The sequence below is a fragment of the Trachypithecus francoisi genome, unplaced genomic scaffold, assembly GCF_009764315.1.
Source record: "Trachypithecus francoisi isolate TF-2019V2 unplaced genomic scaffold, Tfra_2.0 Lachesis_group4, whole genome shotgun sequence".
NCBI lineage: Eukaryota > Metazoa > Chordata > Mammalia > Primates > Cercopithecidae > Trachypithecus > Trachypithecus francoisi.
Window position 1 is genome coordinate 134,112,807 of NW_022681469.1, and position 10,689 is coordinate 134,123,495.

Here is a 10,689-nt window from a genome sequence, read left to right on the forward strand (position 1 = left end):
AACAGTAGCCGAGAGATTGAATATTTTAATTTTTTCTTATTAGTTTGCGTTTCCTTATGCCTCCAGTGACCCAACTCCCTGGGAGTTGGATCCATCTTTAAATTTTGCTGGAAATGTTTACCTTATTGATGAAAAAAGACAAATTCTAAAATTTTTAATATTCTGGGCCAAATATGAGTGGCCATGGCCTGAGGCACAGTGTCAAGAGGTCCTGAGAACATGTGCCCAAGGTGGTTGAGTTATGGCTTGATCTTATACAATTTAGGAGGACATAAGACATCAATTGATACCTCATATATATGCATTAATTCTGTCTTGAAAGGCAGGACAACTTGAAGCTGGGGAAGTGGGGAAGGGGGCTTTCAGGTTATAGATGGATTCAAAGATTTTCTGATTGGCAATTGGTTGAAAGAGTTATTACCTAAAGACCTGAAGTCAGTAGAAAGAAGCGTCTAGGTTAAGATGAGTGGTTGTGGAGAACAAGGTTACTATTATGTAGATGAAGTCTCATAGGTAGCAACCTTAGAGATAACAGATGGTAAATGTTTCCTATTTTGATCTTTAAAAGGTGCCAGACTTTTGGTTAATCTCTTCAGGATTGGGAGCACTTGGAAGGGGAAAGATCAATTATGTTAATAGAGACTCTTTACATAGGCAACTTTTCTCCCAGAGAAAAAAGAAAAGCCTTTCTTTTTTTTTTCTTCAGGTCCTGCTATCTGTCATGTGATGCTATATTAGCACTGGTTTGAAATTTGGTATATTATTACTACTCAGTCTGTTTTGTCAGTCTTAGGATCTCTGTTTTAATGTTAATGTTGGTCAATTGTGCCTGAATTCTAAAGGGAGGAGAGTATAATGAGGCACATCTGTACTGGCAGTGTGACTCGATGGGTCTGCACACACTTGATTCTTGCCTCCTCAGAGGAAAGAATTCAGCCAAGGGGCATAAGGCAGAGTGAGAGAATAAGGCAAGTTTTAGGGCAGGAGTGAGAGTTTATTAAAAAGCTTTAGAGCAAGAACAAAAGGAAGCAAAGTACACTTGGAAGAAGGCCAAGCACCAAGCAGGTGACTTGAGAGATCTAAGTGCCCCCCCATCCAATCCTTGAATTTTTTTTTTTTGAGAAGGAGAATTGCACTGTCACCAGGCTGCAGTGCAGTGGTGCAATGTTGGCTTACTGCAACCTCTGCCTCCCAGGTTCAAGCAATTCTCCTGCCTCAGCCTCCCGAGTATCTAGGACTACAGGCACACGCCATCAGGCCCAGCTAACCTATGTATTTTTAGTACAGACAGGGTTTCACCATGTTGGCCAGGATGGTCTCGATCTCTTGACCTTGTGATCCACCCACTTTAGCCTCCCAAAGTGCTGGGATTACAGGTTTAAGCCACTATACCTGGCCAAATAGGAGTTTTATACACTGGCATGATTCCAGGGTTTGTGTTTCCTCTCCCTTGATTCTTTCCTTGGGGTGGCCTGTCAGCACTTAGGAGGGGCCACATGAGTAGTGTGTTTACCGAAGTTGTGCATGTGCTCATCTGAGACATTTTTTTCCCACACCAGTCAAGTGTTTCTAGAAAAAGGTCATATACCAGTGAAACTCCGTCATTTTGCCCCTTAGTGCGCATGATTGAGCCTGCCCGCCCAACTCCTCAGATCTTTTTAGGAAGCTACTGATCACCAGCTTCAGGTGTTTTCTATCTATTGGGAGACTATCGATTATTATTTTAGACAGTGCAACAACCACCTTCACCTGATGGTTGCCTGACATTGCTGGCGATTGGGCAGGGGAAACCTCCTCTCCTGCCCTGCTCATGTCTGCCTAGCTACCTACTCTAACATCTGCTCCCTCATTCCTGTCATGGCCTGAACTAGTTTTTCAGGTTTTAGGCGTGATCTCCTTAGCCAAGAGGAAGTAGGCCCATTCAGTCAGTTTTATGGTTGGTTTACAATCTCAACACAGCTGCAGCCTCATACCATGGGCAACCACGTGGCCACCCAGATATCAAAGGTTTCTCACCACTGCCCCACCCCCTGCCCACCCTTTTTTTCTTTCTTTTCCCAAACCACGTGTTTCTGTCATCAGGGCCTTTCCAGCAAATCCCAATTCACTGACACAAATTATGTCAGGAAAAACTCTCTCAAACCACATTTTTCCTCTACTCTTACACCACAACGATAATCATCTATATAGAAGAAGACTTCTGTGACAAAATTTTAGGAGTTTCTCCCTACTATCAAGCAGGGGACACCAGCTGGTTGTCCTCCAGTTCAAGTCTGACACTATCTATCGGGAGATAGCATCAGATTCCACTGGTTGAATACTCCGTCCCCAAGACTACCCTTGCTCCACAGACATCAACCACAAACTTGGGCCTCCAGAACTTCTGACCACTGGGTTTGGGTCGGGGTTCCCACAACCTTCTCTTTGGGTTTAATTAATTTGCTGGAGCAGCTCACAGAACTCAGGAAACACATTTACCAGTTTATTATAAAGGATATTACAAAGGATACAGATGAAGCAATACATGGGGCAAGGTGTAAGGGAACGGGCTCAGGGATTCCATGCCCTCTCTGGGGCACTGCCCTCCAGGAACCTCCACATTTTCAGCTATTTGGAAACTCCTGAACCCAATTCTCTTGGATTTCTATGGAAGCTTCAGGAAGTCAGCATTCCTTCCTCCGGGGTATGAGGCAGGATCCTCTCAGGGGAGGGTCATAAGACCCACAATCAGAAAGGTGGGAAGAATAGAGTCCTGCTTTGGGGCAGGTGAAAGGAGGGCAGGCAAGAGATTCTGTTTCCTGAGGCCTAATACACCCAACATTATAACAAGAGACTATAAAAGACTATGGGCCAGGAACCACAGACGAAAACCTATATATATATAAAATAACATCACAGGAAGAGAGAAATAAAACTCTGCTTGCAGATGACATGATGCTGTGTACAGAAAATCCTAAAGAATCCATTAAAAATTAATTGAACTCATAAATGAGTTCAGTATGATTGTGGAGTAGAAGATCAATATACAAAAGTCGATTGCATTTCTATACACTAGCTATAAACAACCCAACAAAAGTGATTTTTAAAACATAATTCTGAAGTGGCTACGTTGTCTGGGGTATATACCCTGGGGTTTGTCGTCTTGTGCCAGGGAAATTTAGGACACAGACACACCCAGGAGTTTAGGAACGGACGTTTAATAGGCAGAAGAGAAGAGAAAGAAAAACAACTCTTTCTACGAATAGAGAAGGGTCTTCTGAGCAGAAAAGACTGGCTGGATGCAAATGCACCATATTTTATAGTCCGACTTGAGGAGGCGGTGTCTGATTTACACAGGGCTCACAAATTGGTTTGATCAGGTGTGATATTTACATAGCATGGGGTGGGGGTAGGGGTGGGGGGGGCAGAGAGTGGGGGAAGGCTGGTTGCCCCACTCTAATCTTATTAGGCAAATGAGTTCTCCTTGGACAGTGCCATCTTGTCTGCTCCTTACTGTATGCATGTCTGACTGAGAAGGGAAGATGGGGCCGCCATCTTGAACATGTCTAGTCCCTACTTCCTGCCAGCATTCACCGCTGCAAGCTCCTAGCTTGCTTGTCTATGTCTGCAGCTCAACTTTACAGGCTGCTCTTTGTTAGAAAATGATTTGGGCTGCTTTTCATTAAAGAGAAAAGCCTTGTCAAGGACTGCATAGTCTTACTATCTGCCTAAGTGATTTCTTCTTAAGTCGTATTATCAATTCCTCTTATAATTGTTTCAAAAGAATAAAATACTTAGGAATAAATTTAACAAAAGAATTAGAAAACTTGGCCAGGTGCAGTGGCTCACACCTGTAATCCCAGCACTTTGGGAGGCCAAGGAGGTTGGATCACGACGTCAGGAGTTCAAGACCAGCCTGACCAACATGGAGAAACCCTGTCTCTACTAAAAATACAAAAACTAGCTGGGGGTGGTGAGGCATGCCTGTAATCCCAGCTACTCAGGAGGCTGAGGCAGGAGAATGGCTTGAACCCAGGAGGCAGAGGTTGCAGTGAGCCGAGATTGTGCCACTGCACTCCAGCCTGGGTGACAGAGCAACACTCTGTCTCAAAAAAAAAAAAAAAAAAAAAAAATTGGAAAACCTATAGCCTGAAAATTACAAAAATTTACAGAAAGAAAAATAGAAGACTTACATAAATAGAAAACATACTGGTTTGGAAGACTTAATATAGTATTGCTAAGACAGCAATACTGCCTTAAATGATCTACATATTTTATGGAATTCTTATCAAAACTCTGCTGATTTTTTCATGAAAATTGACAAGCTGATTCTAAAATTCATATGGAAATTCAGGGGATCCAGAACAGTCAAAACAATCTTAGAAAATAACAAAGTTGGAGCAGTCACACCTCATGATTTCAAAACTTATTACAAAGCTAGAGTAATCACGACTGTGTGGTACTGACATAAGAATAGACAATAGATCAGTGAAATAGACTTGAAAGTCTAGAAACAAACCCTTACATTTATGGTTAATTGATTTTTGACAAGGATGCCAAAATAATTCAAAAGGGGAAGAAAGTCTTTTTAACAAAATGGCACTGGGACAACTGAATATCCACATGCAAATAAAATTGAACTTCTTCCTCAAACTATATGTGAGAATTATAAACCAAAAATAAAATTCTAAGCCCCGCAATCAACTGATGGACCCCCCTCTCAACCAAGGGCATTCCAATGTAAACTTGAACATCTAGTTAAGGCCACGATGGGAAGAAGGGGTCCAAGATGCCTCATTGTACCTCCCTCCCTTTGGAATTCAGAACAGCTGACCAACATTAACATTAAAACAGATCTTAAGACTGACAAGGGTGGGTGTGGTGGCTCACACCTGTAATCCCAGCATTTTGGGAGGCCGAGGCAGGTGGATTGCCTGAGGTTGGGAGTTTGAGACCAGCCTGACCAACATGGAGAAACCCTATCTCTACTAAAAATACAAAAAAAAAACTAGCTGGGCATGGTGGTGCACGCTGGGAGGTGGAGGTTCTGGTGGCACATTCCTGTAATCCTAGCTACTCAGGAGGCTGAGGCAGGAGAATCCCTTGAACCTGGGAGGTGGAGGTTGCAGTGAGTCAAGATTGTGCCATTGCACTCCAGCCTGGGCAACAAGAGTGAAACTCCATCTAAAAAAAAAAAAATCTGACAAAACAGACTCTTTTGGGCCAGGTGTAATGGCTCATGCCTGTAATCCCATCACTTTGGGAGGCTGAAGTGGGCAGATCACTTGATATCAGGAATTCAAGACCAGTCTGGCCAACATGATGAAATCCCATCTCTACTGAAAATATAAAAATTAGACAGGCGTGGTGGCTTACAACTGTTATCCCAGCATTTTGGGAGGCCAAGGTGGGTGGACCACTTGAGGTCAGGAGTTTGAGACCAACCTGGCCAACATGGGGAAATCCTGTCTCTACTAAAAATTCAAAAATTAGCTGGGCATGGTGGCAGGCGCCTGTAATCCCAGCTACTCGGGAGGCTGCAGCAGGAGAATTCCTTGAACCAAGAGGCAGAGGTTGCAGTGAGTGGAGATCATACCACTGCACTCCAGCCTGGGCGACAGAGCAAGACTCTGTCTCATAAACAGAGACAGAAACAAAATTAAACACTTGTGTGCTTCAAAAGATACCATGAAGAAAGCATAAAGACAACTCATGGAATAGAAGAGAATATTTTCAAACTTATATCTGATAAAGGACTTATATCTAGCATATATTAAAAAAACTCTTCCAACTCAGTAATAAAAAGACTAATAATTCGATTTTAAAGGGCAAAGAATCTGAATATTTCTCCAAAGAATATAGGCAAATGGCTAATAAGAGAATGAAAATATCCTCAACATCATTAGTCATTAGTGAAATTGCAAATTAAAACCACAGTGAGCTCCTACTTAACACTTAGTAGGATGGCTATAATCAGGACAGATGGCTCTTGATTATAGCCATCCTATAATCAAGGCTCATGCCTGTAATCCCAGCACTTTGGGAGGCCAAGGCAAAAGGATTGCTTGAGTCCAGGAGTTTGAGACCAATCTGGGCAACATAATGAGATCTCATCTCTACAAAAAATTTTAAAATTAGCCAGGTGTGGGGGCATCCTCCTATAGTCCCAGCTACTCAGGAAGCTGAGGCAAGAGGATCGTTTGAACCTGGGAGGTTGAGGCTGTAGCGAGCCATGCATATGCCACTGCACTCCATCCTAGGTGACAGAGCAAGACCCTGTCTCAAAAAAAAAAAAAAAAAAGACGATAATAAGTGTTGGTAAGGTTGTGGAGAAATTGGAACCCTCATACGCTGCTGGTGGGATGGTAAAATAGTACAGCTTTTGGAAAACAGTTTGACAGCTCCTGAAAAAGTTAAACATAGAGTTGTCATATGATCTGGCATTCCACTCCCAGATGTATACTTAAGAGAAATGAAAACACTGTGTCCACATAAAAGCTTGTATGCAAATGTTCATAGCAGCATAATTCATAACAGCCAAAAAATGGAAACATCCAAATGTTCATCAGCTGACAAATAGGTAAACAAAATGTGATCTATCCATCCGCTGGATTATTATTCAGCTATAAAAAATAATGAGGTACGTGTTGCAACATACATGAACTTGGAAAACATTATGGTAAGTGAAAGAAGCCAGTCACAAAAGACTCCATATTGTGTGATTCTATTTATATGAAATGCCCAGAATAGACAAATCTATCAGACAGAAAGCAAATTGAGAGTTCAGCACACAGTCAAAAGGTAAATAAAAAGGAAAGTAGGTTAGTGGTTGCCTAAGATTGAGAGTTTGGGAGAAATAGGGAGTGACTGCTAATGGATATAAGGTTTCCTTTTTCAGTGATGAAAAAGCTCTAAAATTGTGGGGATAGTTGCATGACTCTTTCAATAGATTAAAAACCATTGAATTGTACAATTTTAATGGAGGAATTACATGTTATATTAATTATATCTCAATAAAGCTGTTATATTTAAAGATTGCATCCTGAATTATTCCATTTATATAACATTGTCTATGTAGAGATGGAGAAAAAAGATAAGTGGTTTCCAGGGGAGGGATGGGGAGTGAAGGAGTGGGTGTGAATATAAAGAAGTAGCAGGAGAGAGGTCTTTTGCAGTGACGGAACAGTTCTGCATCTTAATTGTGGTGGTGGTTACACAAATTTCTACATGGGATAAAATTGCATTGAAGAATATACATACACACAAAATGCATGAAGGACTTTTTTAATGGTGAAATAAAACCTGTAGTCTAAAACAGTAATATGCCAATGCAAATTTCCTAGCTTTGATATTGCACTATACCCATGGAAGATGTCACTATGTGGGGAAAGGACTCTGTACTAATTTTGTAATTTTCTCTGAGCTTGTAATTATTTCCAATAGAAAGTATGAGATAAAATAAAATTAGAGTAGTCCAAAACTGACAAGCTCTCTTCCCTGAAGTGGTGATTTCTCCATTTGCTGGAGTTTAAAATAGAAACTGGGTGATTCTATATCTGAGATGCTTTAAAAAAAAAAAAATGTGGTTAGAGGTCTGGCAAGTGGAAAAGCTTTTTTAGGGCAAAATCCAGGAGCCACTGCTATTCAAGCTGACCCCCTCCTGCACTTCCTAGGCCTGAGAATGTCACCTGGGATGTAGAACGCCCCTCAGTGCCTGGAAGGACCAGGCTGCCTTCAGGGTTGCAGGTGACCCAAAGCTCTTTAGCTTCCCAGGCTGATGTGATAAGCTCCTTTTAGCCATTCTCTGGCCTCACTTTGATGCCAGGCCCTTCCCTAGCACACACACAAGGGGGCTGGGCTCAATGGGTGTAGAAAAGGCTCTTTCTGGACACATCTTTGATAAGAAACTGAGTGACTTCCATCTCCATGAGCCATTTGAGGATAGAGACTGAGTCTCACTTTAAAATTTCCCATGTCTAATACCTTGTCTAATACAAGGGAAATGGCTGAGTGAGGACCTCTCAAAGATCTCTCTAAATCCCAATAGGTCTCAACTCCAACTGCATATTACAGCTTTAAAAAAAATTCAGTAGCGTCAGTTCCACACCACCCCAGTCAAATTCATTTTTTTGTTTTTATTTTTCTTCCTTCTTATTTTATAGCATCTTCAATGCCATTCTTATATCAGGTTCAATGAAAAGTTTCTGAGAGCTATTTCTCTTCATTTTTCATTTTATTTTTAGCTGACAATAATAACCATATATATGTATGGGGTACGATGTGACGTTTCAATATGTGTTATGTTGTGGAGTAATTGAATCAGGCTTATTAGCATATCCATCACCTCAGATACTCATCTTTTCTTTGTGATGAGAACATTTCAAATCCATGCTTTTGGCTATTTTGAAATATACAATACACTGTCTATAGTCACCATGCTGTAGATAATTAGGTTCGGGTTAGGATTAAGGTTGTAGAATAGATTACCAGAACCTAGTCTTCCTGTCTAACTGAAATGTTGTATCCTTTGACCAACATCCCCCGTTTTCCCATCCACACTCCCCACTACTCCCACTGGCCCAGCCTCTGGCAACTACCATTCTACTTTCTACTTCTGAGTTCAACTTTTTTAGAGTCCACCTATAAATGAGATCATTTGGTATTCGTCTCTGTATGCCTTTCTTATTTCTCGTGGGTCCTTTAAGGCCCATTCGTGCTGTTACAGAAGACAGAATTTCCTGCTGTTTAAAGGCTGAATAGTATCCCATTGTGTATATTTGCCCCCCTTAAAAAATCCATTCACCCATTGATGGGCACTGTGGTTGTTGCCGTATCTCAGTTAGTGTGAGTAACACAGCAATGGACATGGGAGTGCGGGCATCTCATTGGCACACTGATTTCAGTTCCTTTGGAAATATACCCAGAAATGGGATTGCTGCATCATATGGTAATTCTATTTTTAGTTTTTTGAGGAACCTCCATGGTTTTTGAAATGGCTGTACTAATTTACATTCCCACTAACAATGTATGAGGGTTCCCCTTTCTCCACATCCTCACCAATGAGGGATATTTCTTAAGATGACCCTTAGTAAGTCTGGTAGTTATCATTCATAAGGATTCAGTTAAACATGATGTCAATGCATTTTCAGCTTTGGGCTCATCTAAGCTGCCACAAATTAATTTCATCTATTTTAATACATGCACATAGTAAACAGAAGCCAAAATTACCAAAAGATACACAGTGAAAAGGAAGTCTCCTTCCCACCTCGCCTCTCTGAGGTGACTGTACCGGCCTTTTCTGTTTCCTCCCAGACATCATCTCTACATCCACACACCCCGTGTACTTACACAGAAATGCATTTTAGAACACAGAACCCTGTGTGTGCTTTGATATGTTAGTGAGTGGTTCGGGGAGTGGGGGAGTAAATTTTGGAAATACAGTACTCTATCCATCTCACAGTGCATATTAGCATATTAAAAGCTCCGAGTGTTTCTCAAACTTATTTGAACACAGAATCTTTTGCGGAGAAAGTTTCTTGAAGACTTTTCACGTTTTCTGTATTGGCATTTTCTGATACATCTAGGTGAATGCTCATGTGGCAGGATCATTTGATAAACTAGCCAATGTATCTTCACCCTGGTCATTCCTGGTCCCTGTGGACTTTCCCCTACTGGGCATCCACTACAGCACTCTGGGCTCCTGGCCCCAGGGAAAGAGGGGCACAGAAACGTAAAAATGTCCACTCTGAATTTCTGGTTTTCAAAGTACATCTTTGAGACAACAAAAGGAGACAAAGGTTTTTTTGTTTTGTTTTGTTTTGTTTTTTGAGACGGAAGCTTACTCTGTCACCCAGGCTGCAGTGCAGTGGCACGATATTGGCTCACTGTAAACTTCGCCTCCCGGGTTCAAGTGATTCTCCTGCCTCAGCCTCCAGAGTATCTGGGACTACAGACGCACGCCACCACGCCCAGCTAACGTTGTGTGTCTGTGTCTGTGTGTTTTTTGTAGAGATGGGGTTTCACCATGTTGGCCAAGCTGGTCTTGAACTCCTGCCCTCAAAAGATCCACTTGCCTCGGCCTCCCAAAGTGCCGGTCTTACAGGCATGAGCCACAGCACCCAGCAGAGACAAAGGTTTTGAGTGTCAAACGTCAAAGCCCCAAGGAACTCAGGGCAGGCAGTTTATGACAGAATTAATAGATTTGGATGAATGCAAGATAATACTTTTTTCCTGCTCTAGATTAAGAGATTAAGAATTTCTGAATTGAGTGAAGGGAAAAAGAAAAAGCTAGAAAAGAAGCCACAGATTAGGCACTGGTGAGTGTCTCTGAGAAGGAGAATGCAAGATAGAATCCCCAAATAAATCTGAAGATCTAAAAACAAAAGCACCTGTGTTCTATTCCTCTTGGTAACTCCAAGGAGAAATCAAACCTCATTAATAAGCTCCAAGTCTGAGATAGCATGAAGTGTGTGTGCTAGAACTGGGTTCTGCAAGGGACAGAAACTCCATAATAAGGGATTTATACACTTATAAGTTTATTTTTATTTATAGTAAAAGGCCAGGCACAGTGGCTCATGCCTGTAATCCCAACACTTTGGGAAGCCAAGATAGGAGGATTGCTTAAGGCCAGGAGTTCGAGAACAGTCAACGTAGCAAGACTCTGTCTCTACAAAATAAAAATAAAATTAGTCAGGCATGGTGGCTCACACG